This window comes from Mesoplodon bidens (genome assembly GCF_964165515.1).
Source record: "Mesoplodon bidens genome assembly, chromosome: 10".
NCBI lineage: Eukaryota > Metazoa > Chordata > Mammalia > Artiodactyla > Ziphiidae > Mesoplodon > Mesoplodon bidens.
Window position 1 is genome coordinate 55,312,332 of NC_138172.1, and position 26,018 is coordinate 55,338,349.

General features: G+C 38.1%; 1 protein-coding gene and 1 pseudogene across 13 annotated transcripts in view; both read right to left on the reverse strand.

Annotated features, from left to right (window-relative positions):
• RBMS3 (RNA binding motif single stranded interacting protein 3) overlaps nucleotides 1-26,018 on the reverse strand; it is a gene marked incomplete at its 3' end in the record, with an annotated part of 726,099 nt that overhangs the window by 579,579 nt on the left and 120,502 nt on the right. The gene's annotated exons all lie outside the window — the stretch shown is intronic.
• Nucleotides 782-1,142, reverse strand: LOC308623617 (large ribosomal subunit protein P1-like; annotated as a pseudogene). Its single transcript has one exon. The product of its transcript is annotated as a large ribosomal subunit protein P1-like (transcript).

A 26,018-nucleotide genomic window follows, 5' to 3' on the forward strand; every position in this document is an offset into this window, starting at 1 on the left:
AAGATTAGATACAGGACTATTGAAAAGGGTGGAGAAGAGGAGAGACCCTAAAGCTTACATTTCATCAGCTTCTAAGCAAACCTGCTGCCATCTCTTCTCCACCAGGCTCCCCAGCCTCCCCTCCACCCCTCCCCATACCAATCAGGGATTTCCACTTTCAGATGTGAGTCCTTTGTGGTCATTTGCACCCATGCTTTTCCACATGCTGTTTTTTCCGCCCACAGCCTGCTTTCAGCCTGCAACCCCTGGTGCCCTTTTCCAGATGCCTGCTGTACTTCCGGGCATCTCCACGTGTTGCCCCAAATCACGGCAGCAATGTTTCATAACACATTATGTCTTGAATGTTCAACTTTAACTTAGCAGCCATTTTTCACAGATCAACTGTGCTCTGGTGACTTAACATCTGGATACATCTGTTTTTGATCTTCATGGCTCTGTCTCATCCGGGCAACCAAGTCCTGCTTATGGTTCCTTCATTGTGCCTCTCACATCTGTCTTTTTCCATTCACTCCCTTGCCTCCGCTCTTGTCTGGGAGCAGTTCACTTCACATATGGATCAATGTTCCTGTCTCCAAATTGTGCTTCCTGTTCCCAAGCTCCAAGTATTGATACTGTAATCTGTCCTGCAAACAACCTTAAGCTTTATCTTCCTAAAACAAAACTTAATTTTCACACTTTATCCAAATGTTAAAAAAAAAAAAAGAAAGAAAATCATGAAATGCTAAAGAGTATCTTCCTTCAACTGATATTCAAGGGTTCTGGACCTTTTTTTTTTTTAAGAGCTCAGCTTTTTATTGAACATGTTACTAAAGAGGTTTAGTCAAAAAGACCAAAGCCCATGCCACCATCAGACTCTTCAGATTCTTGTTTCTTTGCTTCTACTTTCTTATTCTCAGCTGGGGCATCAGTGGCAAAGGGGGCAGGACCTCCTGCAGGGCAGGTCCACCAGCCCCCACATTGCAGATGAGGCTCCTGATGTTGACATTGGCCAAAGCCTTTGCAAACAAGCGTGGCCTGAAAGGTTCAACATTTATACTGGCTGCTTTAACGGGGGCATTGATTTTACCCTCAGTGCCCATCACCTCATCATGGTGGAGGATGAGGGCTGAGTAGATGCAGGCGAGCTCCAAGACGGAGGGCATGGTGCAGGTGAGTGCTAGGCCGGGGCTGCCGGACTCAGTGCTAGTCGCGGGATGAAGTGAGGGCCTCACCCCAAGGACCAAGCACCTTAGCGGCAGCTGAGGAAAGCTGGACCATCTTCACACAGTCTCCATGATCATTAGCATACAAAAAAATTCTTATTTCCAACTGTTCATAAATTTTACTCTCTTCTGTCTGCAAGTGATTCTCATTTTTTTTTCAAATTTAGAATAATGCAATGCCTTTGCTAAAAAAAAGAAATGATTGCTTTTTGATTCACATCTGAGTACCTATGACTCAATAAAGGATGTCATTTCCAGACTGCCAGTTTCTATGGCTTGCTGGTTTTCCACCAAAAAATCCAACACAACCAGGCACTTATGAGAGCTCCATTGAGTGATATCATCTCAAAGGGCAGAAGCGTATTTGCATATTTCACATTTACGAAGATATGAGTCATACAGATCTTCTTTAAGCAGGGAGACTGCTCCGTTGTGATGGCTCCCATAGAAATGACCTGGGATTGTCCTGCACAGCATTCATCAGGCATGTCCTCATTTTATTCTATTAGGAGAGAAGAGAGAGCAATGCCAGGCTGATCGATGTGCCGGTGAGCCTTACGGCTGTATTTTAGCATGACCTATATTACAGGAGTTAGGCAAACGTAAGAGAATTTACTACTCACAGGGTAATGGCTCACTGCGGTGTAAGGGTGTCCCAAACACAGCCTGCTCTTGCTTGACTTGCTTCCCAGTGCTTGACTGATAGTCTTTTTCCTATTTTGCCTTACTTTTGAAAGCATAGATTCTCTTGCCTTACTGATCTCTTTATACCCTTATCATTTTCCCCTGAGTTATTTGGTGCAACGGCAGCAGTGCGACGCCGAGGCTGATTTAACATCATCCCCCAAGTATGCAGCCCTGAGCTCAGAGTCGAATATTTTAAGACTGAAACATGTAACACATCTGTCAGGCAATGATACAAATACAGTCCCCTGTCAGAATGAATGAATGAGGTAATCCAGAGTATGGATAAATTGCAGGGAGATGGAAGATGCTAGAAACTGCGTTTTGCCAAAAAGCATTTCTGTGTAATTAAGTTATTTGAGGGAGAATGATATTCCTTTGTTTGGGGTTCGAACTCATTTTTTTTTAACCAAGAGACCCTGGTGGTAATTCCTAAAGAATGAAAGTGAGGTGAGAAACAGATTCAGCTATACACACATAATGGAAAAAGTGTGTGGTCCTTTTCTGGGCTATCTCATGAGAAGGATATATATTTTTACTGTAATATTTTGTAAAATTTGCTTAACCAGGTAGTTCCTCTTTACATGATTACAGTCCCATTTTTGTATGTATTTATTACAAAAACCAGACACGAGGATAAACCCAGAAACCACTAAAAATGCTTCAACATTGATAGAAATGGACCTCATCCTAAAACCTGAAAAAATTCTCAACAAAGAGAAAATAATATCCCCAAGTTGGTTGTTTATACTGAAGGTATATAAGCTCCTTCCCACAGAGGAAGGGTGTGAAAGGATAGATATGTCAGATACGTGATTAGAAACAAGAGGACAAGTCAGGCAGAGAAAGACAAACACCATATGACATCGCTTACATGTGGAATCTAAAAAAATGGTACAAGTGAACTTAATTACAAAACAGAAGTAGAGTCACAGATGTAGAAAACAAACATGGTTACTGGGGGAAAGGCAGGGTGGATAAATTGGTAGATTGTGATTGACATATACACAGTACAATATATAAAACAGATAACTAATAAGGACCTACTGTATAGCACAGGGAACTCTACTCAATACTCTGTAATGACCTATATGGGAAAAGAATCTAAAAAAGAGTGGATATATGTATATGTTTAACTGATTCACTTTGCTGTACACCTGAAACTAACACAACAGTGTGAATCAACTATACTCCAGTAAAAATTAATTCAAAAAAGAAAGAAATGAGAGGACAGACTGCAGCCTGTACGGGGAAGGTTAAGTGAAAGGAAGGAGGAGACCAGGAGGAGTACGTCCCTGGTTCCTCATTGATCATTCAACTGGGAAGGAAGTTCCCAACTTTACACACCATTGGCTCAGTTATTTATAACTTGGGATGTGCCATTTGAAGCAGCAATTCAGTTCTGTGAATGGTCCACACACACTCAATTCTCTTCATCTGGAAACAGAGGTGAAAATCTCACATTGAAGATCTAAGATAACAATGACCTGGCAGTGTCATGTGAGTAGAAGTTATCACTAATCTCATTTAACCCTGCACACACCTAGAATCCTAGTGTCCTGATACCACCTTCAATAATATCTCAACGTGACTCTTACATACAACTAGAACTATATTTATAAGTATGTGAGTTATTAGATCTTTATTAGCATAGGACTGTACATCATAGTCTAGTATCTTCTCGAGACTATACTGGATTGTTCCTTATTTTTCAGCTGCAACTTCGAAGAGGAGAGAAATGATGTCGATGTTCAAACAGGCCACTTATCCTTTTTTGTGCCATCTCACCTAATCGTGGTGTTTGAGAGTTTGGCAAAGTGGAATCTACTGACTCCAAATCAGTGCTCTTGTTCTATGTGGGATGCCCTCCTCCTGGCTTCCACTGGTAGGAGAAAACCTACATATCCTGACTCAAATTCCACCTCCTCTGAGAAACCTGTATCACAGGCAGATTTATCTCCTCCCTGCTTAAGGCTCTATCTAGGGGCCCTTTTCCTCCTGCCTCTGCTGGTGATAAATATTCTGTGCAGTATTTCATCCTTTAGTAGCTATCCCTGACTTGGCACACTGGAGAGTTGAGGACAGGGCATGGGGCACTGACCCTCAACACTTATGTATACACAGTAAGTCCCCTACATACGAACCTTCAATTTGTGACCTTTCAAAGAGGCGAATGTGTAGCTGGTTCCAGCAAGGAACCAGAACCTGTGCCATCAGCGTCAGGCGTGAGTGAAATTGCAGCTTGCCCTCCATTTCCTATAGCTGATGATCCTTCAGCTCTACCATCTCCCACCTCTTCTCCCTCCTCCAGTCAGTAGCTCTTCTTGCCTGTTCACTCAGTGCCAGGCTCTGTATGCCAGCTGTTGTACTATACTACTGTGCTTTTCAAGGTACTATACTATAAGATTAAAAATGTTTTATTTTTTGTGTGCTTTTTATGTATTACTTGTGTGAACTTAAACAGCTGATTGTGTTAGCTGGGTACATAGGCTAACTTTCTTGGACTTACGAACCAATTGGACTTAATGTGCTCTCTGAACAGAACTCGTTCGTATGTAGGAGACTTACTGTACTGAGGACCAGTCTTTCAGTTGGTACTTAATCATTTGCTAGATGTTGAAATTTTACCATAAAAATCTTGTCAATAGTGATTGTTCTTGGTAGATCCAGGGATAATCCAGAAACCTAGCCCCCAATTATATTCTTAGTTTTATGAGATAAATGTATGCTGTGCTATATGGTTGTGAAAACATGGCATCTTGAGGAGAGGCTGTGCTTGCCTTTCTACTGATGGGGGCCTGTGTGAAGAACAGAAAAAAGGAGATATGGAAAATAGATCTCCTCCTTTCTTCTCCTACTGCAGCTCTCTGCCAAACACCTGCTAGCCTGCTGCTTATAGATAGAGTTATAGCAGCTGGGCTAAGCCAAGAGAAGTTATGGAAATATATTTACTCATCACTGGCCAAGAATACGCTCATCTTTTCAAACATAGGACAGTCACACATGTCTGTCAAAACTGTGAGGGAAGTGAACTTCATATTCTAGGTCTCACTATATATGTATCAACTAAATTTTGCCTGTTACAAAAATACAGAGATAGAGCTCATAAGATCTTTGTAAATATCAATACATGTAAATAAAGGTCTATTCCATTATAAACTGAACTTGTGTACACTTGAATTAAAAATTCATTTGTCTATCAACATTGAGACGTGATTTTTAAATTTTGATTTTATTAAGGATATTGAAATAATTGTTACAATGTATTTTTCCAACTAGTTTGGTAAATAACTTCTTTCTTCATATCACATTCTCTGATGGCTACGGGACATGAACATAAATTTCTTTCTGCTTCATATCAGATTTGCGTGTGTGTTTAAAACAATAAAAACTCCATTCAGTGGCTATTTGTGAGTGATGATGGAAAAGATCCATTCTTTGCTGGAAAAGAAATATATTTGTCACAAATAGCCACCAACTTCAGTGGAGAAAATTATTTGCACACTGAACAGGGAAACTGCCAAAGCGAAGAACAGAGCATCTGCTGTGGACAAGGGTATAATTATCTTGCTCATCCAAACACTGTTGGGCGTAAAAGTTTTACTCTCTCTCTGGCAAGATGCTCTGCTCAGACTTTTTTTTTTTTCTGCTTAGACTTTTAACACAACATTATTAGCAAATAATAACTAGTTTGGTAGTCCTGTCAATAACAACAGTCCGTTTTTTGGACCATTTCCTGAAAAATAGAAAGCAGACTCTAAATCTGATGAAATTAACCATTTAGGTGCCAAAATGATCAAAAGCATCAGTCCTGTCCCATCGTAAACCTTTCATATACCTGCCTACATCGTTTGACATAGAATTGTGAATTTTTCAAAAAGAGGAAATATTTTACTTTTCTGTTTCTAGATTATAATTTACTGTACATTTCTATGAACTATTTTCTGATCCTTAATATTTTCTTTCCCAGCTTGGTGAGGCCAACATTACTTTTATGCCACTCTACCTTCATTTAGAAAGAAAAATGAGTGGACCATTCTGGTAGACCAGATGGATAAAAGTTTGTTTATAATGAACAGATACCAATGATCATAGTTATAGGTGCTTTTCTGAATCTGCTGTTGCCAATTATAACTTTTCTCTTGGAATTTCAACTTGAGATGGGCAAGAGACTTGAGTATGCTCATAAAACCATTGGAACAAGGGGGTTAGACTTTCTTTTCCAATTGCTTACATGTAATTGTTGTCTTTTTAAAAAAAAAAAAAAAAAGAAAGAGAGGAGAGGAATCATGAGGCCATTTCCAATCAATGCCTTTAATAGGCAGGCCTGTTGAAATAATGTCATGCCACTGTTTTTCCCCAAAACTTCCAACCTCTATCAGCAACAGCTGACAAGTTCCAGCTAATTTGAAATTGTGTGTTCTCTCCTGTGAAGATCAGACCACACACACAGCATTGGAAAACACCCAGTAATACCATGATTTCCCAAACAGAGGGCTCATCATGTTCCTTCTTCTGTGCATAAAATAATAATGTGTACTTTTGATTTAGAATAGAAAACTTTCCCATCCATTTAAATTTTATTCTTTAGTAACAAGGGGAAGAGGAGATCAAATATTAAAGTCTATAAAAAAAAAGTAGAAGTGACAATTTCCTCCAAGGTTGGTGATTCCAGACACTGGCACAAATTCATCCAACTGGGTGTCTCAAGAACATATTCCCACATGAGGATCCAAAAGGGAAAGTGTCACAGAACTGACAGATGGGCTTCCCTTGCCTAGATCAACCTAATGGAGCTTTTAGGCAATTTGCACACTAGCTGTCAGTGACAAGGTGTGTGTCAAGGACTTGAGAGTGGCCAAGAGAAGCCTCATGGAAGACATGGCTTCATCACTGATGCATGTGCATGCTGATTGGCAAAATTTGTTAGGAGGCTGCCAGTTTAATGGAAGAACTTTTTTTTTTTTTCCTTTCTGAGTTACTGGCTGCAGCAGTTCACTATAGGGTCAAGGCCAGAATAATCTTCATCCCAAATAAAAGACACACTGAAGTCTCATTCTTTCTTTTGGTAAATCACACCCAAAGTTGTGTTTTCATGCCTTCACTTTTTTATTACATATGCATTGGAAATATTTTTTCTAGTCTTATGGTTGAATATTTAAATATTGAAATATTGACAGCTGCCTGGTTTATCAAATCTCACTATCTGAAATAAAGACACAGTGGCTAACAAATTGAACAAACTATAAGAAGTAAATAAATTTGTAGAAACATACAACCTGCTAAGACTGAATCAAGAAGAAACAGACAATTTGAATAGACCAATCACTAGTAGTGAAATTGACTTTGAAATTGAATCCAAGCAAACAAAGGTCCAGGACTGGATGGATTCACAAGGGAATTCTACCAAACATATAAAGAAGAGCTAATACCCAACCTTCTCAAACTGCTTTTAAAAAACTGAAGATGAGGGCTTCCCTGGTGGTGCAGTGGTTGAGAGTCCGCCTGCCGATGCAGGGGACACGGGTTCGTGCCCCAGTCTGGGAGGATCCCACATGCCGCGGAGCGGCTGGGCCCATGAGCCATGGCCGTTGAGCCTCCACGTCCGGAGCCTGTGCTCCGCAACGGGAGAGGCCACAACAGTGAGAGGCCCACATACCGAAAAAAAACAAACAAACAAAAAAACTGAAGATGACAGAACACTCCCAAATTCATTCTACAAGGCCACCATTACCATGATACCAAACCCAGACAAAGGCACTACAAAAAAACAAAATTACAGGCCAATATCTTTTATTTTGTATAGATGCAAAAATCCTCAACAAAATATTAGCAAATCAAATCCAACAACATATTAAAAGGATCATACACCATGATCAAGTTGGAATTATTCCAGGAGTGCAAGGATGGTTCAATATTCTCAAATCAATCCATGGGATACAACACATTAACAAAAGGAAGGATAAAAATCACATGATCATCTCAATAGATCCAGAAAAAGCACTGGACAAAATTCAATATCCATTCATGATTTAAAAAAACTCTCATCATACTGAATATAGAGAGAACTTATCTCAGTATAACAAAAGCCATTTATGAAAAAACCCACAGCTAATATCATACTGCATGGTGAAAAGCTGAAATTCTTTCCTCTAAATTCAGGAAAAAGACAAGGATGACCACTCTTGCCACTTTTACTTAACATAGTATTGGAAGTCCTAGCCACAGCAATCAGACAGGAACAATAAATAAAAGGCATCCAACTTAAAAGGGAAAAAGTAAAACTGTCACTATCTACAGATGACATGATGCATTATATAGAAAACCCTAAAGTCTCCACCAAAAAAAATCTATTAGAACAAATAAATGAATTTAGTAAAGTTTCAGGATACAAGATGAACTATACAGAAATCTTTTGCTTTTCTATACACTAATAATGAATTATCAGAAAGAGGATGTTTTAAAAATCCCATTTAAAATCCCATCAAAAAGAATAAAATACCTGGGAATGAACTTAACTAAGGAGGTGAAACTGAAAACTATAAAACACTGATGAATGAAATTGAAGATGATACAAAGAAATGGAGAGATGCCCCATGGTCTTGGCCTGGAAGAATTAATATTGATAAAATGTCCATGCTACCCAAAGCAATCTATAGATTTAATGCAATCACTATCAAAATACCCATGAATTTTTTCACAGAACTAGAACAAATATCTCCTAAAATTCATGTGTAACCACAAAAGACTCTGAATTGCCAAGCAATCTTGAGAAAAAAGCAAAAAGCTGGTGTTATCACCCACCCAAACTTCAGACTATACTACAAAGCTACAGTAATCAAAACAGTATAGTACTGGAACAAAAATAGACAAAAAAATCAATGGAACAGAACAGACAGCCCATAATTAAACCCACACAGCTACAATAATTGATCTTTGACAAAGGAAGCAAGAATATACAATGGGGAAAACACAGTCTCTTCAATAAGTGATGTTGGGAAAACTGGACAACTACATATAAAACAATGAGATAAGAACATATCCTTACACTATATATAAAATAAACTCAAAATGGATTAAAAACCTAAGTGTTAAGACCCGAAATCATAAAACTCCTAGAAGAGAATATAGGCAGAACACTCTTTGCCATAAATTGTAGCAATATTTTCTTGAATCATCATCCTATGGCAAAAGAAATAAAGGCAAAAATAAGCAAATGGGACTTAAAAGCTTTTTCACAGCTAAAAAAAAATCAACAAAACAAAAAGACAAACTACTGAATGGGAGGAAAATATTTGCAAATGATATGTCCAACAAGGGGTTAATATCCACAATATATAAACAGTTCACACAACTCAATATCAAAAAAATGAACAATCCAATAAAAAATGGGCAGAAGATGTGAATAGACATTTTTCCAAAGAAGACATATAGATGGCTAACAGGTATGTGAAAAGATGCACAACATTGCTAATTATTAGAGAAATGCAAATCAAAACCACAATGAGATATCACCTCACACCTGTCAAAATGGCCATCATCAAAAAGTCTACAAATAACAAATGCTGTTGAGGATGTGGAGTAAAGGGAACACTCATATTGCTGTTGGTGGAAATGTAAATTGGTGCAGCCACTATGGAAAACAGTATGGAGATTCCTCAAAAAACTAAAAATAGAACTACCATATGATTGATCCAGCAATTCCACCCCTGGGTATATATCTGGAAGAAAATGAAAACACTAATTTGAAAAGATACATGCACCCCAATGTTCACAGCAGCATTATTCACAATAGCCAAGATTTGGAAGCAACCCACATGCCCATCAACAGATGAATGGGTAAAGGAGATGTGGTATATATATACAATGGAATATTACTCAGCCATAAAAATTAATGAAATTCTGCCATTTGCAGCAATGTGGATGGATGTAGAGAATATTATGCTCAGTGAAAGAAGTCAGAGAGAGACAAATACTGTATATCATTTATATGTATAATCTAAAAAAATAAAACAACTGGCTGTATATAGCAAAACAGAAACAGACTCATGGATATAGAGAACAAACTAGTGGTTGCCAGAGGGGCGAAGGAAGGGAGGAGGGGCAAGATACAGGTATGGGATTAAGAGATACAGATTACTATATATAAAATAGATAGGCAGCAAGGATATATTACATAACACAGGGAAATACAGCCATTATCTGGTAATAACTTTTAATGGAGTATAATCTATAAAAATACTGAACCACTATGCTAGACACCTGAAACTAATATAATACTGTAAATCAACTATACTTCAATTAAAAAAAGAAACAGTAGCTGCCAAAGCCAATGTGCATATTCCTGTTGCTTATCATATTCTGGAAAGTTTCATCCTAATCCTACAGTCTACTGTAGGATTGTTTCAGTGAAGCAATGCAAGAAATTAATTAGAGAAGCATCAGTTCTATGTGTTAATATATTGTGTTCTCACAACTTGCTCTTTTGACTTTGACCACATAAATTATCTGCCACCATGGTTGGAAGGCACATGGTAACTCCAAATGAACACATCTTCCATAATTTACACTCTATTATAATGCTGTCTCATATTATGCTAGTCTGGACCATAATATTTTTCTTTCACCAATGGTTATTCACGAGTTTGACACAAGTCGTTTTGATAACCACTTATACATTGGGACTTATTCTCTTGAGATGCATTGTCGTGTAACACAGCCACCATCCTGTAAGGAAATTATTCCAACAGCATAATTTCTTGAAATGGGTTTTTACAGATAAGCTTTAAAGACAATAATGTGTAGTCATTGAAAGGAAGACTGTGTTAAGAGTTAAGGCTAAAACATGTACCATTTCAGTCACAGAATATTCTGCAGGAGAGAGAGGCTCCATGGAGATTCCCTGGAGGCCAAGACAGCATATGGAGAAAGAGGCCATGGAAAGGAGAACTGAGGTGCCCCAACTGAGGGTTCTCCACAGAGCTCCTGATAAACAGATCTGTGTAAGTGACCCTAGGTGGCACCACATGGAGCAGAAAGCCTACCAGGTCAATGCAGAGAATCACAACCTTATTCAAAAAAATCAACAACTTAATAAGCAATATATCATACTTGCTTTTAGCCACTTTGTTATCTACTGCTAATTTTTATGCAGAAACAGATAACTGAAATAACCACTTAAAAATGCAACTTTTTTCCGAGATCCTGATGGACAGCTAACTAACTTGCTGGGTGACATTTAATCTGCCAGAGGCTGTTTTCTCATCTATAATATGAGCAAGTTGAACTAAGTGACCTCAAGGTGCCTTCCAGCTCTGAGAGTCTATTTTATTCTGCACTGGGATTAGAATAAAGGTTGTTAGCCATCTGACTGCAACAGCAAACTAATTATGCAACCTTGCAACCTTCAAGGGAAGAGACTTTAGCTGGCAATCCTGGTCCAATATAAATCCACCAGATAACAAAACATCCTTTGTGAAAAGGGCTTCAATCTCAGCCTCATCATAGCTGAGCATTTTTGATGTAGATTCTTCAACTCTCTATTATATATATTCTGAAGAAAACAATTGTTTTGTGTTAGTGATTACACAATATGAGATGTGTGCTTTTCAAAAGAGTTAGGATCTGCTGCTATTTCCACTATTTAGAAAGAAAAGGAATAAAAATACAATGTATATGATGACATTAGAGAGTCAGAAATCTGTACCTATTTACACATATAATTTCCCTAGGGTAATTTAAACACCATTATCAAACGGTTTATTCTGTACCAATTTAGTACCAAGAATGAGATTATGATTGCTTTTTAAACTTGAGGACATTTTTTTCCCTTAATCATCATTTTTATAGTGTTTGTAGTGTGTCATACATTGTTCCAAACATTATACAGATGAGGAAACTGAAGCATATAAACATTAGGTACACAGTTGACGTGTTAGAGCTGGTCTTATATCCCGGGAAGTCTGGCTCCGGATTCTGTATCCTTACACATAAATGTACTGTTTTGACCCATATGAGAAGTAAACCCAAGATCATGTTGTTATTTAAACCAAATTCTGACCGAGTGAGCTAATTAACATGATAGTTATATTTAAAACGTTGAAGAATTATGGCAGAACTGTTTAGAGATATGAAGGTATTACAGAAAAATCAAAGACCAACTTAAGTCAAAACAAATCTGTAATTTGGATGCAAACTAAACCGAAATATTTTATTTACTCAGCTTTCAAAAAGGCACCTATTTTTAGAAATGCTTTCTCTAAGTTCTGCACTCTCTTAAAGACATTAATATTTATTCACTAATTTTATTTCCATTCATAATGTGAATTATCCTATTATTACCCAAGTGAGAATATTTACACACATGCCAGAAAACCTCAACAACCTAATTCCATGATGTTGATTTATCCAGATTAGCTTTGGGGACACTGATTTGTACCCACTGTAAAGAGGACTGTGCTAAGAGTCATTTCAGCCACAGAAGCAAGTGTGATGCCCGAGTCTAACTCAGTTATCTCTTAGGGAGAAAAGGGAGGAGGCTGTAGGAGTGCTTAAGTGCCTGGTTAAATGGAGACCCTGGAAGCATCTTCCTAGACTGAGATCTTTGACTCTATGTAACCTAATCACACTCAGATATCGCAGCGGCTTATATTATAATTCTTTAAATCTGCATATTTGAATCAAATTATAATTAGTATATAGTATCTGCCTGTACTAACATCCTTTGACTATTCCGATTTTAATCAAATTATGCTGAGTATATTGATGAGCAAAATTGCCCCTACTGTTCAGCCATAGAGCACAGTGGCAGAGAATGGGACCCTGAAAACTGCTGAGGTTTGCATACAAGCTTCCTCAAGGTCATGCTACCTTGGAGAGGTTATTGAACCTCTCTGAGCCTCAGTTTCCACATCTGAGAACTAAGGTTAAAAATAGTACACCCCTCTTAGAGCTGCTAGGATGATTCAGTAAATGGAGCAGATGTGAACGACTTAGAACAGTCTCTGGGACTGAGTAAGCACGTGTAATTGTTAGTTATCATGATCATTTGTATTGTTCTTGCTCATAAACTTATTACTGAACTGCACTGGCATCTACATTGGCTCTAAAGAGTGTACCAGGCAGTTCTCCATGTGAGAGCTTCCACTCAGGACACTATGAGAATAGCATGTGTCTGATTTTCATAAATATGATTTTTATGACGATCACACTTAACATTAAGATCATTTCTTCCTTGGCATTAGAAACCTGCATATAGGTAAGTGACTGTAACACACAGACAGCAAATTTGAGCATTTAAAAATTCTGCTGATTTTAGCTATAGCTCTACAAGTTAAAGAAAAAGAAGTGAAATTTCAATAGAATGACATTTTGCTAATCCTGTCAACAAAAAGTAAAAATAAAACAAAATGTTTTATTTTTCTGTGTGTATGTCTGCGTGTGTGAATACACAAAGATGTGACTTTTTTAATTTTTATTTTATATTGGCGTATAGTTGATTTACAATGTTGTGTTAGTATCAGGTGTACAGCAAACTGATTCAGTTATACATATACATATATCTATTCTTTTTCAGATTCTTTTCCACTATAGGTTATTACAGAATATCGAGTAGAATTCCCTCTGCTATACGGTAGGTCCTTGTTGGTTATCTATTTTATATATAGTTGTGTGTATCTGCTAATCCCAAACTCCTAATTTATCCCTCTGCCCCACCTTTCCCGTTTGGTAACCATAAATTCTAAACACAATTAGACGTCTAGTTAAGGGTTATCAACAACATTTTTGAATGCAAAGCATGTAAATGTTTGCTAAAATTGAATGACAAGGCAAAGGGGTTGAATTCAACAAATCATGTGGAAGAAATGTTTGGCTTGATTATCCAGGGGGAGTCGTGATGTGGTTTAACGAGCCAGACCACCTTTCATTAGGACACAGAAAGGGGCTAGGAGTGCCATTTAGGGAGTGTAGCTGTGTGAAAATAATGCATTGCTCTGTGCCACCTTTAAAGATTACAATCGTAGCTTTTAGTGCAGATTTCATTTTTAATAATCTCCTTAAAAATCACTAAAAATATCACCCCACTGTGTAATTTGTTTCCTTCACGCTGATGGCACTCCCACTGTTTAAAACTAATTGCTTTTTTACATTCTCTTAAGGTCAGGCTCAGCAGAATGAATTTGGAGACAGCATAACTATGAGCCTCAACTGTTTAACACATCGAGAGCAGATCACGATGCTGATTGAATGTCTCCTTCAGAAACGTGCTGAAGATATTTACTTTAATTTGCCTCTAGGCAAACATCACAGTGACTGACAGTGTAACTTGAAGGTTTGTTAAATATAGTCTGGTGTTTATTTGCCTCTCTCTGGAAAATAGTCTAGAAATTACATCTTTTTTTAAAATTCAACAACTAGGATATGCAACAGGAAGAAAATTTATGTCTATATTCAGTTGGAATTTTTGTGAGGACATTCAAGTACTGTTTTAATCTATCTAATCTATCTCTTTCAAGATGGCATATAAATTCCAAAGTTGTGTAATCTCTTCACCTTTTCCTAAGAGTGGAAATTCGGAAAACCAAAACAACAAAGTATATTGTCCAAATCAATGAGTAGCTGACCAGGTACATCTTGAGTGATTGCAAATATAGCTGAAAGGGCTGGATTTTCCCCACTGCTGTCAGTGACAAATGAAGCAGACAGTTGAACAATAGCCATACAATTTGCAGATTGAGTTAAGCAAGATGTGTTTAAGCAAATCTCTGTGTGTGTGTGTGTGTGTTCGTGCATGACTCATTCATCTAATTAGTACACACTCCCCCTGTTCCTACCTTACCCAACATACATGATGACCACACGTGTGGCCAAGGGTACTTGTAATATACCAAAAATCAATGAGGCTCAGTATGAAAGTCATGTACCCTGATTTGCCACAAAACCAATTAAAAAAAAACAAATGAGAGGATTTATGGATTAAGAAGTATCGGTGTTTTTTTTCTTTTCTTAGAGATGCTTAAGAATAAAGAATTTTTAAGAGCATGACCTGACATATATATTTTCTGTGATTTTTTTTTTTAATGTGGGCGCAGGACCATACACAAAGTCTGGAAGTCAGTAACCAAAAGCACCAACAGTGGTTCGCCTATCTGCAGTATCTATTTTCTCACAGAAAGTTGTGACCATCTTGAATTCTTAGAAACAGCATGGAGCCTTCCAAATCACTTGTTCATGAAGAATCACCAACTTTCCCATTATGATCTAATTTTCTTTTGAAAAAGACTTTAAAATCCATGAAAACTTAGATTTTGGTCCTAGCATTTAAAACACATCCTAAAAACATAAACTCTAGACACAAAGTGACTAAGCACAATCATTCACCCATGGTTATTGTGACTTTTAAGTCTAGATAAATGTCTTCTTCCATTCCTCCTTTTATTATCATTCATTAAAATTCAGAGAGGGTGAGGGAACAGTCTAGCATTAAAATCATCCCACAGTTGAACATTTATCCAAGACTACAACAGTTAACAGCTTTTATAGTGATGGTTTTGTTGCCACCTTTGGGTGTGTATTTTTCACTACAGGTTTTGGGAGAGAAGAGGGAGCCAGTGACCTCAGGCTGTAGGCGCTTTGCCATCTTCAGAACGGACCTACTTGTAACTCAGTACTCTCACTTCGGTTAGTGAAGCAAATGGAAGTTTCATCACTCAGGGCTGACCTGCCAAGGCACTATCCTATGCCACCTGGAGCCCTCAGGGGACAGCAGGGGGCATAAGGGGGGTGTCCCTAGAAAGTCCAGAGCTACTCAGGCAGTCATGTTCTCCCTCAACGTAGCTGGTCCAAAGAGCCACTACCCTGCAGATGGTGTGACAATTAAGTGACAACTCTGCAAAAATAGAGCCTGTAAACCCTCAACTAAAACATGCTCTTTGCTCGTTTGTTTACATGGGGCCTAACAGAGACCATGTAGATAATAGACTGGATGGCACAACTAGTAAAAAGAAAATTCTATCAAAACGGATAGAATCGTAGGATTTCAGTGTATTCCCACTTCATTTTATAAATAGGGAAAAGAATTTCAGGGAGGGAAAGTCACCATCCCCAAAACAAACCACAGAGCGCTCTAAATGAGTTAGGCTCCAAGTGTGGTCTGTGGGCAGGTGCCAGTCTACAAGCTGAGTCCAGTCTGCCACAAGTTCAATTACAGAAATCGAGAGAGAACGCTTACAAATGTGGATGCCAGTTTGATAGTCACAACATCCAAACGTCTGGTTTCATCCTTTACAAAAGCATCAGGCTGCAATGGATTAGAAATAAACAAAAAGTCCATCTTCATCGTGGGTCGTTGAAGAAGCACCCCTGGGAATCAGCATCTCTTAACTTCTGGGATGTTAGTGTCTCCACCACACCTTCTTGGTCTTTACTGCAATCTGGGCTATGACGATACTGCATAGTCCAGTTGAGAAGAATGCTGATATCAGATATAACTTTATGTCAATAGGAAAAGAACATAAAACTAATCCAAATGTCTATTACTGAGAAGTTTCAGGTGGGAGAAAGGAGAAAGCACTGAGCAGTTTGGGAACTACACCACGCTGTCTTTGGGGTCAGATTCGTATACCTTTAAAAAAAGTGTTTGATTAGTTATTGTTTTCCTAGGTTAGAAGCAGAGATAAGGAACTTATTTCTTTACCAATTAAGATCTTTAATCGTATATCTGCAATCATATTTTATTAATGACAGAAAAGGAGAAAAGTAAAAATGATTGATTTTCCCCAACTTCAATTGCATTTCATTGTTTCAGCCACGTCACCACGGGCTTTCCAGAGAATTTCCAGCGACCATCATACTGCCCAGGAAAAAGTTTTCAACAGCCCTGGAATGTCCTTCTAGAAATCCCATTGCTTCCTCAAGTCTGGCCTTTCTTGTGAGCCTCACAATGGATTGGGCCTCGAGTTGGAGGTACCGTTCTTACAAGTCATAGATCAGCTTTCTCCAGCTCAGGTAACCAGGTAAAGCTGACCCCTAGAGCTGTTCCACTGCTTCTACCTAGAGCCAGATCTGGTCGGATACACACAATATTCACTTCCTTCACCCACCCTTCAACTTAAACTGACAGAAGATGCTCCACATGTTTCGCTCTAAACAAGTACCTTAAATATATGAGACCAATAGCTTTTGGGAAAAGAACTGAATCCATTCATGTCATGTCATTTATTTCCTTTGACCTTTCCTCCCAAACTTCAGCTTTGGCACAGCTGGGCACTCCCCTGTCAGGATAAGGAAATACATTCAAATACAGCTATGATTCTGAAAGAATTATAAGAAAGTAGGAAATTAGGTATGCTTCTTTGTTTGTTTGTCTGAATTTTTAACTTTGTAATCTTTTACTTTGCTTGAGAATAGGACATATCTGATTGATTTATGATCAACAGCTCAATCCCCCCTCCCTTTTATTCTCCTATTTTATTTTTTTTAATTCTCCTATTTTAAAACATTAAAGGATCCTCTTATACTTTTCTTCACTGTTCCAGGGCCTTGTACAAATTAAATGCTCAGTAAATAAAGTATAAATAGCTATTGTAGGAGATCATAGTGGCTTTTGTCTCCCTCTGTTTGGAATTGTGGAGTTACTTTGTCAATATATTCACATTCATTTTCATAGCCCTCCATCTGAATTCTTTATTGACCCAGCTTGAATATCCTCTGCTGTAAAGTTCTGTGCCACAAACTGCAAACTGTGTATGTAGAGCACCGCCCCCACCCCGTGAAAAATATAAAATTTAATCTCACTTCCAAATCCATAAATACGCTTCTTTTTGGAGTCAGTACAGGTTATACAGGGGGGCCTCCAAACTGATCTCTGACCAATTATACTTCTATTCAAGACTACTTTGCCATCAAACGGGAAAACAGTTCCAAGATCTCTCTGAAAAGATCAATATAGTTAACCCACGGCTAGCACGATTAGAAAACAAAAAAGATAGTCAAAGCACATCTCACAACTACTTTATTATGTTAGTCACATTTTTGGTTTTTGGTGTTATAAAAACCTACATCATTGCTTAATCTGTTCACTTGTGGAACAGTTATTGAACAAAACTCTCTGCATGGAATACAAAAATAAATAAGATGCAATGCCCTGAAATATTTTGACTGATTTCGAACACAGGCAGTTGAGCTGTTTGTATATTTGGCTATATACAATTCTGCTGGAATCTTCAGTCCTAACTTGAATCCTTGGTTGTAGACATTCCAGATAACCTCTTCCTTCATTAGAATAATTTTTCCTGCACCCCTGTCTTTAATGATTGGAGGGCCATAGCATCTACTATTTTTTTCAGATATATATCTAAAAGCCTAGTCTTCAGTATATTACTAAGAGCTCTTTTCATCATTGTCACTGTAAAGTCATCACTGTGGCATAAAATGGAGCACACTGAAAGTGGCTATCATCCAACAAGCAACACACACCAGCCTGATGTCTGTGCTGTTATCGAAATTACAGTATAGGCAGCTACACTAACGTGCTTGATGTTTGAAATGCTTCACTCTGGGGCAACTTGTTCAAAGCTGTCTTTCTTTAATTTGAAGCAATTTCCCCTTTTCCAGGTTAAAAACATCAATCGTCATACCATGACCACAAGAGAGAAAAGAACTGTAGCAGCTGTCTGAACACTGAGAAGAATAAAACCACAACGCAGAAGTTTTTCTGTAAAGGGAGTTTCTCTGTTTAAGAAAGTTTAAAGGATAAATTCAAGTTCAAGTCTTACTTATAAGCAGTCTCTGAAAGAAGGAAAGATTTCTATCCCTCAGTTTCATTTAGAACTTCCCACGATGTCATTATTACACATCTACGCTCCTTTATGACACTAAAGTGACTATCACTGTTTATATTAAAAGCCAACCTAGTTTGGTTATAACTTTTCTTCTTAAATTCTGCCCAGGGTTTAAATAAGCAGTAGTAAACATAAGCAATCCTCCTTCCTGAAGCTCTGCATCCATGAGGGCATCACATACTCTCTCATGATGAAAAGGTGCTTTGCTCTGCAACCCTCCACCTTGCCTGACAAATGTTAGACTGAAGATGCACATACTGTAAATGCAGAGGCCTGAGTCAGATTTCATGCCTCTTTCACAGAAGTACACATAATAGTTTATAACTTAACTTTACCAGTGATATGGTGGAATCTTGCTCAAATATTTGTGGAACCAATGTTAAATACAGAACATAACACTTTTAAACATTTGTAATTAATATGGGCTATTTTTAACAATGAGTGATAGATGTTTCTGGAAACTCTATTTGACTTATTTATATCCAGTACTATGTATTATTTATAATAGATTTTATTATAGATTTTATTTTTAGAGCATTTTAGTTTCACAGCAAAACTGACCAGAAAGTACAGAGAGTCCCACATACCTCCTGCCCTACACACACACACCCTCCCCCATTATCAGCATCCTGTACCACAGTGAGAGACCTGTTACAATCAATAAACCTGAGTTGACAAGTAATTGTCACTCAAAGTCCATAGCTTACATTTGGGTTCACCCTTGGTGTTCTATATTCTATGAGTTTTGACAAATATTTAATGATGTATATCCACCATTGTAATATCACAGAATAGTTTCACTGCCCTAGAAATTCTGTGTTCCACCTATTCATCCCTCCTTGCCCTCAATCCCTGATCTTTTTACTATCTTCATAGTTTGCCTTTTCCAAAATATCCTACAGTTGGAATCATACAGTATAATTGGTTTCTCAGATTGGCTTCTTTCACTTAGTAATATGCATTTAACGTTCCTCCATGTCTTTTCCTGACTTGATGGATCATTTTTTTAAAGCACCAAATAATATTCCATTGTCTGGATGTATCAATTTATTTATCCATTCACCTATCAAACAACACATTGATTGCTTCCAAGTTTTGACAATTATGGATAAAGTTGCTATAGACATTTATGCATTTTCTTTATTCACTTATTTGTTTGTTTAGTTTAATTTTTTTTCAGCTAGGATTCAGTCATGGATTCTTTCATTTTTCTTGGCAGTTCTTATTGAGATTTCAGAGTTTCTTTAACTGTAATTAATGAAATGATTAAAACACTGAGAACATTTACCTTCCACTGAATTTAAAGAGATGGAAAAACTGTTAGAACTAACAAACAAATTCAGCAAAACTGCAGGGTACAAAATCAATATACAAAACTCAGTTGCATTTTTATACATCAGCAATGAAACATCTGAATGAGAAACAGAGAAAATAATCTGGTTTGTAATAGTACTAAAAATAATAAAATACTTAGGAATACATGTAACCAAGGAGGTGAAAGATCTGTGCGCCGAAAACTATAAGATATTGATTGAAAAAGACACAAATAAATGGAAAGATTTTCTGTGCTGTGGATTGGAAGAATTAATATTGTTAAAAAGTCCATACTACCCAAAGCAATCTACAGATTTGTTGCAATCCCTATCAACATTCCGATGGCATTTTTCACAGAAATAGAAAAAACAATCCTAAAATTTATATGGAACCAAAAAAGACCCTAATTAGCCAAAGCAAGCTTGAGAAAGAAGAACAAATTTAGAGGCATCACACTTCCTGATTTCAAATTATACTATAAAGCTATAGTAATCAGAAGAGTATGGTACTGGCATTAAAACAGACACATAGATCAATGGAAATGAATAGAATCAAGAGCCCAGAAGATATAAACCCATGCACATACTGTCAACTAATATTGACAAAGGATCCAAGAATACTAAGTGGGAAAAAGACAGTCTTTTCAATAAATGGTGTCGATAAAACTAGATATTCATATGCAAAAGAATAAAATCTTACATCACTCACAAAAATTAACACAAAATGGATTAAAGACTTAAAGGTAAGACCTGAAACTATAAAACTCCTGGAAGAAAATATAGGGGAAAATCTCCTAGACACTTCTCTTGAGAACAAGTTTGAATATGACACCAAAAGCACAAGCAACAAAAGCAAAAAAAACCAAGTGGGACTACATCCAACTAAAAAGCTCTGCACAGCCAAAGAAATGATCAAGTGATCAACAAAATGAAGATGCAACCTAAGGAATGGCAGAAAATATTTACAAACCACATATCAGATAAGGATTAATATTCAAAATATATAAGAAATTCACACAATTCAATAGCAACAAAATTCTGATTTTTTAAAGGGCAAATGACCTAAATACAAATTTTTCCAAACAAGACATGCAAATGATCCTCAAGTACATGAAAAGGTGCTCAACATCACTAATCATAAGGGAAACAGAAATCAAAACCACAATAAGATATCACCTCACACTTTTTAGGATAGCTGTTTATCAAAAAGACAAAGATAACAAAGTTGGCGAAAGGGATGAATGAGTTCTGGGATGTAATATTCAGCATGGTGACTACAGTCAACAACACCACATCATATACCTGCACCTTGCTAAGAGAGTAGAACTTAAATGTTCTCACATGATATACACAAAAAAATTGTAATTATGTGAGGTGATGGATATGTTAACTAATTTTATTGTGGTAATCATTTAGCAGTATATACGTGTATCAAATCGTCATGTTCCACACCTTAAATTTACACAATGTTACATGTCAGTTATATCTCAATAAAGCTGGAAAAATAAAAGAGATGGCAGAAACCCAGTGACACAAGCATTGGAAGATAAGTGGTGAAAGTTATTATCCTTCCTCATACTATCTTCTATGGGTTTTCTTTGCTTGTTTTTACTCTGCTGTTTTCACCTGGGTTTTAAAGCAATCTATTCAGCCATTATGACATTTACGCTTCCACCTGGAACTCCTAACTCTTCCTCTGATTTTCCCTGGTCCCTTCCAACCTTGGCCAGTGTAGGGCTATAAGGGCCTCATCTCATGCTCCCACAAATATTCCTGCCCCTTCTGACTGCCCTCCTTCTCTCTTGTAATGTTTAATCTCTCCCTTTTCCTACATTGGCTCCTGGCAAAATGCTCAGGTCTCTCCAGTGTTTAATATCCTTCACTGGATCCTGCTTTCCTCCCAAGGCTCTGTTTTCGTCTTCTCTCTTTAACTTTTGAGCTTCCTTAAAGGGTCATCCCCATGTGTTTCTTCTATTCCCTCAATCTGCTCCCCTTCTCAAACTCCCCTCATCTGAGTTGTGCTGTAAGCACTCTAGGATCACCCTGCCCTGTACGGTGAGATCTGAGATCTCTGATCACCCAAGCCAGTGTGATTTTCTCGGTTGTCATCTTTCTCAGATTTTGGAAGTGGTTGCACTCCATATCACTCGACATTCTGGAAACTACATCTGTGGCTTCCAACATTCCATTCTGCTACCTTCTGTCCACAATGTGTTTGACTGCCCAACCCTGTCCTTTTGGGGATGCTTGCTCCTCACCTCCCTCACCGCCATGTGATCCAGGAAGGCATATCTCAAAGGCTCCTTTCTCAATTCTCTCTCTCCTGCTTGTAATGCTTGGGACAATGGTTCCCAATACCAAATCCAGAGCAGATTGGTATTTCCTGTTACTTGTTTGCCATGCTACTGAAATAAATAGAATTTAACACACTATCTTCCTCAGGTATGACTACTGGGGGCGGGGAGGAAGAACAAGACCAGTCAACTGGACTCAAATCTGAATCACCACTGAATTTCACTGTCTGACCCCATATGACATCAGCAGATAAAATCAAGAGCTGTAACAGCATCTTGCTCTCCTTCCCTCACTCTATGTGCCCTGCTTCTTCTCTGAGTGCAGAGCAATACTGATTACATCAATATCCTACCCCAAAAGCTTCAGTGGTTTCTAATGACACAAAGACTTGCATAGATCATTTTACTTTAGTATTCACCTATTCTCCAAAATGAACTTTCCAGTCCCAACTCTTCTATTTATAGTCCATACCCCATGCTCCGGGCAAATGCATCTACTAATTCTCCCTTAGAAATGTCATGGTCTTCTTTGTATTTTTCACCATGATTCCTACCATTTTTCCCCATAAAACTTGAACACATCCATGGAGAAACATCTTAAATGATGAAAGGTCATAGGAATGGAGAAGAATGACCTCATTTGGCTGACCAAATAGGATCTTTCAACCTGTTGATCCCTACAGACATTGGTTCCATTTTGGACTATGTATTACTCTTCATCTGGTCTAAAGTTAAGTAGTGTACTTCTCCTACTTGCCATGCAATTTTAAGGTCCTTGACAGCAGGTAATTTGCTTTTGTTTTGGTTTTTTCTGGTTTTCTGACTTAATTTTTTATGGTAAAATAGGCATAGAATAAAATTTACCATTCTAACCATTTTAAGTGTATACTCACATTGTTGTGAGTACACAGAAGCATTTGACTCTAAAATATTTTTATCATCCCAAATTGGAACCCTGTACCCATTGTACAAAAACTCCTCAACCTCCTTCCTCCCAGCCCCTGGTAACCAGTATTCTACTTTTTGTCTCTATAAATTTGATTATGGTAGGTACCTTATATAAATGGAATCACAATATCTGCCTTTTTGTGGCTGGCTTATTTCACTTAGCATAACATCTTCAAGGTTCATCTATGTTGTAGCACATGTCAGAATTCCTATGGCGTCAGCACAGTGTTTTGAACTTAGTAGATACCCGATAAATATTCCTTGAATTCACTATTTGTCTCAGAATTAATTACAGACAACAGCATTTCATTGACTTAGTAGGTTTATCAAGTTTTCTCCCCAGAAGAGATGGCAACTAGACGTTTAAACATTTTAATTATTGCTAATAGCTGAGTGTTCTGCTTGTACAACTTTTCTGCTTCTGAGTTGACAAAAATTGGGCTATCCTTTGCTCTATTTCTGAATACAATAACCTGGTGCATATATAGGGACCCCCACAGATTAGTTTCCCTTTTATAATCTTTCCACCCAACCATTCTTTAAAATATATATATACATATGTATATATATATATACATAAAATTCGCTATTCTCTTGGGATATCTGGCAAACACAGTTGGTTCCCTGATGCAGCCTCCATCCTTCATTCTACCTCTTTCCCTGCCTAGCAGCCTTCCATCTGGGAGTGGCTTCAGGATATTTCTGGCCAAAAAGGTATAAGTGGAAGTCGGCTGAGCAAGTATTCAGGAAAATTCTTACTTCTCTAATCAAGATAATAGACTCATCTGGCACAAATTTTTGGCTTTTGTTCCTCTCTTCTCAGCTTAAGTGGGGCCTTGGAACATGGTCATTTCGAGATAGTGATGTCATCAGGGTATGATGGCTGGAGATTCTTTAGCTGTTTTGAGACCATGAGGCTAAAGCCAAGCGGCTATGGGTGTCTGAAACTTCTGAGCATCTCCTCACTCCTAGAGTGATTCTCTCAGCTTTCTTTTATAAAAGACAAACAAACCACAATTTTTAAAGCTCCTGATAAACATTCTTTTACTTATAAGCAAGAGCATTTACTTCTTAAGCAGGATGCTCAGCTAAATTGCATCTAAGCCAACCTTCAAATTCAAGTGCTTTACTACTAAATTATTACTCATCTGAGCTTGTGAGATGAGAAAATATATAGCAATGTGTGTGCATATTTACGTGTATATGTACATAACATATACATATATGTATATGAATGGGGCCACAGCTGTTTGAGATTTGGGCTTTGTCTGTTTATTTGTTCCAAATGATTATGCCCTGTAATTTATGAAAAGAAGTTCAAATTTCTGGGGACAAGAAAAGGGGATGAGGCAGGTTTAGAAGGAGCGAGGAGGCTTGATCTAGAAAGAAGTGAATTTCCAAGGCTGGCAGTCAGCCAGAAACACTGCCTTAGCACTGGCAGCCTGGGAGCACAGAAAACAGAAACGCCTTTCTGAGATCTACACAGTGATTCACACCCTCAACAAACATTTCCCAGATGTACAGCAGAAAATTGTCACAAAAACACCAAAGCCCTTCTCTTCAAAGCTGAGTTCCAAGAGCCTAAATCACATTCTCTCCTTTATAAGTGTCTTCCTGCACGGTGACACACCATAAAAAAATAGACTGGTGGAGATTCACAGTGCCTGGCTTTATTCATGCTATGTAAACATTTCTCGGGTCACTTGACACTTGCAGCACATGATGGTCTTGGGAGGCGAGGGTCTTTAAAGCACTCTTTTACTGTGTACCCATCTAACAGCGTTTCCAGAATCTTAGTCACAAACTGTCATATGGGCAACGGCCATGTGTTCTCTCTGGAATTCTGCCAACAGGAAAGAGCTGAGAAAGATCTTTTCATCTCTAATTCAGAAGAATTTTCAAGTCACAAAAGTAATTCTGGCTTTTGCCAGCCTAAGATCTGGTTATTGTCAGTTACAAGACGATTTTGTTTACTCCCATAGCTGTCACATGGTTCTAGGAAGTACAGTTGATGAGATGTTGGCCACTGACATCTCGAGGACTGAAGAGATGGGAGAGAGATGTGCCTCACTGGTCCATAAGCTCCTTCACTAACCCAAAAAAGCTCTGGACAGACCATCTTAGAGCTGGAGGGTGAAGTCTCCAAAAATTAAAGAAATAATACTGCTGAATAAAATAATAGCATGCCAGCCACAGCAGGAGTTATTGTATCTGTGTCATCTCATTTCATCCCCACAAGAATCCTCTGAATGGTATTGTAATGACCTCCTTTTGACAGATGAGGAGTCCAGGGTTCAGAGGTTGGCTTATGATGCTCACCCAGCTAACAGGGGGTAGAGAAGAGACAAACTCAGGTCCATTTGGGTCTACAGACTTTTTACTCTCATTGATGGTGCTGAGAGTAGCTGCGTGTGTAATTCCCCAAAGGCCACGAGGAGATTTCAAAGCCTCTCCCACATCCTTCCTTTCTCACTACACTTCCAGGACTTGGTCATCATGGAGGCATTTCTTCTATTTATTCTGTCACTGATCCCAGAGCAAGACCCTGCGGTTATGGGATTGCCTGCCTGTAACTCTCTGGTGGCCAAAATGGAGAAAAGCCTGGAAGAGAAGAGTTGTAAGTGGGGAGCTTAGGGGGTGTGAAGGAAGGAGAGAGAAAGGCGGCCAGTGAGGGAGAGGACTCTAGGGGCACGGCTGTCTTAGGTGAGCTCATGCTTCTCTTGACTAAAGCTAGGC